At 33.7% G+C, this 3,963-nt stretch overlaps 1 long non-coding RNA gene across 1 annotated transcript; it reads left to right on the top strand.

The window, feature by feature from the left end:
* Positions 1–3,029: 3,029 nt before the first annotated feature.
* On the top strand, positions 3,030–3,708 carry LOC133815877 (uncharacterized). The gene is made up of 3 exons (XR_009884875.1): positions 3,030–3,121; positions 3,305–3,476; positions 3,644–3,708. It is a non-coding gene; the product is annotated as an uncharacterized LOC133815877 (long non-coding RNA).
* Positions 3,709–3,963: the final 255 nt, after the last annotated feature.

Consider the following 3,963-nt stretch of genomic DNA (forward strand, 5'->3'; position numbering starts at 1 on the left):
GTGTTTTAGTTTGTTAAGTAAAACTTGTATTGATTTTTGTTTTGGTTTTGGGGTATTATCAGTGGGCAATGAATGGTTGCCCAACATCGGTTACTGAAATCACTCCAGGGCTGCTTCTGAAAGATGCTGCTTATGATGCTGCTGCATATGTTTATTATGAGGTTTCAAATTACATGACCTTTAAAGATTGGTCTCTCAATTCTTTACTTTGTTATCTATATTGTCAACTAACTAGTTTATCTTTCTAAATTAAAATTCATGAATTATTGTTGCATTTAAATTAGGCTCATGATTTGCTTCCATGAGATCTGTAGTTTGATTCTTCTCTATAGCAAAATGTTCAAGTTTTCTGCCTATTAGGGTTTATCAAGAGGAACCAGTACTAAAAAAACTGTGCTGACTTGTTAAACTTAATAACTTGATAGAATTGATATCTGGTCTAGTGTGTTAATTAGGTGGGGTTCGGGTGGGGAAAGGGTGCGAGCAGCATGATGCGTTTTAATGTTAGCCCCAATTTTATGCATACAGTTTTGATGAGAATAGTCCATACGGTTGGGACACTATTGTTGAAGGGTTGTAATATTTTGTTCTCAACATGTTAAAGTGCCTGAATTCGCCCCAACTAATAGTGTCAATTGTTTTGATGAATATTAGTGCCAGAAGTGGTTAGGATAACTTGACTTGTTCACCCTTCTAAAGGCTAGGTTCAAAGCAATACTTGTGATTTAGCTAGAGAGTTGGTTTGTACGGTCTTTTTTCTGTTAAAGTTAGCTTATAGTTTGACATATCTATTTATTTCAGGCTCTAATATCTTCTTGGGTTTGTTATATTTACATGATTTTGTCTTCCTAATGTGTAAATTTGAAGGTTTAATGGTGCATTATCACTTGATCTCTCAAATGATCATCCAAATATGTGTATCATCCATCGGAAAGTCGCAATTATATTGGGACAATGGGTTTCTGAGGTGATATATTTATTTAGTTTGAGATTGAGTTTGAAGAAAAATAATACAATTTTGGTTTTTTTCTTCTGTTTATCTGGATTTATGGCTTGATAGAGATGATAATGGGTTTTAAGTCTCAAATACAGTAGTTTTAAGGAAAAACTGAAGTTTAGGTTTATATTTTTGCATTGAATAGTATTTTTATTTTTTTCTATGAAGTTTCAGGAAAGATAAATACAACATTTAAATTTGTGATTTACTTATTTAGTTCTAGTTGGCCAAATTCATAGACAATTCGCAGTTAATGTAATAGGGTGTTCATGTAAGATGTTAATGATGTTGGGTATTATGGTCTTGCAGCTAAGCTTCTATGGAGGGGTGCTGAGTGTTGGAATGAGTGTTTAAAGCTTTTGGGCATTGCTGAAGCAGCAGAAGCATCAATGGATTCTGACCAGTTAAGCTCTGGAATTTCAGATTTTGATACTCACTTTCAAGGCCTCATAGTTCAGAAAAGGTCTCTTTCTCTCTCTATATATATATTTATATAACTGCAGTTGTCTCAACTTATTTCTATATTCTATTCCATATTTGTCATTTGTGAAATGTTCTGTTTTAACTAGTGTGAAGTATATGGTTGTTGTTGATGAATGGAATGCACTAGTACATAATGAAAAACTAGGCGAATAATGCATTTACAATAATGGAAAACATTAATCTAATATATTTTAAATTCTTTTGAAGTTTTATAAGGTGTTTATATCATTGAGCTGAATAATGAACAAATTATAGACAGATTATGTGTGCATAAATATATTCTATGCAGTGATTATCATTGTTGTTGAGCTTTGATCCTGATAGTTTTTAAATTTGAATGCTCTGTAGAGCTACTATTTTTCCATTATCATTATATTTAGTTTCTCGACCCCAAGTTTTTATCTTTCTGTTTTCATTCTGTGTTTTAGAACTACCACAAAAAAACAGTCTTTTATTAAGTTTGAAATATTTTTGTTTTATTCCTAGGGCAGGACCTTTTTGGAAAGATAAGTTATATTTTCGAGTATTGGACAATCAATAATTTTTTCTATAACTTACTTTGTTTCATTCATTTGCCTTGAAACTGTTTGATTACTACAAGAAATTGATAGAATTGATATCTAGTCTAGTGTGTTAATTAGGTGGGGTTCGGGTGGGGAAAGGGTGCGTGTATGTACGTGTGTGATTTAGATAACTGCTTGGTGCATATGTGTTTTTCTGTTTAACTAAGTGTTCAGCTGTAAATTTTGTATAGTCAACTTTCAAATGTGAAGAGCGTAGAAAGAAGTTCTAGGCCATTTGTAATGCGTGTTCTCGATGATGAGGTGGATGATATTGACTATGCATATGAGGAAGCTCAAGATAGAAGCTCCCTTTCTGCTAATAGGTTTAATTTTAACGACCTTTATGTTAGGTATGCATTTAACTGGCCTTGATTGTTTTCCTTTACTTATATTCCATTTATCAATTCAATTTTTACATCCCTATTATGTCATCAAAAGCTTTATTCAGCTGTTGTGTATTCATGACAAACTTCTATGATATTTCTATGGTATGTGATATCGCATTGATTGTTAGAGATCTCGCTAGTTTCTATTAATACTTTGTATTTTCTTGATTTATCTCTTAGTGATGATGACGACTCTGAGAATGATTCAACACTTGAAATTCAGCCATACTTGATGGAAGAAACAGGATTGGTGGAAGGAGGTTTGATGGAGCTAACCAGTGAACATCAGCTTGGGGTCAAGGTCTGTAGCTATCTAGTGGATGATGTTTCGTCTGATGTAGAATTTGTGCATAATTTTTGTTGCAAAATGTTTAATTATTCAATTAGTATTATGAATAACTAGGGCACATATCTCTAGAAGAGCGTATCTCATACCTTGGCTACATGCTCGAGCTCCAGGGTTTCCCTACAAATTTTTCTTCTTATTGTGGTCGTAGAATTCCATACTTGGTGCATGACAATATTAATTGGCTCAATAAACAGGAGGAGATTAGGAAAAAAAAATTTACAATAGAGTCAGATCTGATGAGTGAAAATGAAAAGGTTTCTTCTACATTTCATTGAGTTAATAAGTATGGAGAAGCAAGGCGTGAAAATGAGAGAAAGCTTGATACCCAATATCAACGAAAAATGTAAGACTGCAATTCCTTTGTTAATAATGTTGTATTGTTTTTTTGCCTCCCTTCATTGAAGTGCTCATGGTTTTGATATTTTTTTCCCTAGAATTTTAATGATTTCTCATCTCCTTCTTCTTTTTTATTGTTTAAGTCAGATTTGGACTTTCTGTTTTCTAATTTTTGGGTCATCATCTGTAGTGCCGAAGCACTTGATAATCACTTGACTGCTATCCAAAGGGACCATGAACTCAGGTCCCAGATAGAAGAAAGGAAAATAAGAAGTGATGCGGCTTATGAAGGGGCCAAAAGAAAAGAGAAAGCTCTCCTGGAAGAAAAACTCCGCCAAGAAAAAGCCAAAGCAGAAGCTGAGGTTTGTTGACTTTGCCCAGATTATTCATTTCTTTTCGTAGATGTCTAAAGATGGTTGTCACAGTCCTCTATTATTCTCACATATTCTTCTGATATAATCTTAATTCGCTTTGGTATATTATCTTGGTTTTATGTTGTTGTTAGTAATAAAAGTATTTTCTGATGCAGGCAAAACTCAGAGCTGAAGAAGCAAATAGGGCTGCAATGGAAGCTCAGAGAAGAGAAGCAAAAGAAGTTGTTGAAAGGGAGGCAAATGAAGCGTCAAGCCAGGCTGCTGTTCAGAAGGAAGCTTTAGGATTGCAAACTAAAGCCAAAACCAAGGAATCTGAATTTGAAAAACCAATAAATTCAGCATCAGCAGGTAATTTGGCTACCAGGAAAATATAGCAACCTTGTACTGATCTATAAATATAATCATTTGCCCTTTTATCTAAAAATCTAGTTTAGCCCTAGTTTTCACAAAGATCGGCTAGGTTTTGGCAATAGTT

This window comes from Humulus lupulus, chromosome 2 (assembly GCF_963169125.1).
Source record: "Humulus lupulus chromosome 2, drHumLupu1.1, whole genome shotgun sequence".
In the NCBI taxonomy this organism is placed as follows: Eukaryota; Viridiplantae; Streptophyta; class Magnoliopsida; order Rosales; family Cannabaceae; genus Humulus; species Humulus lupulus.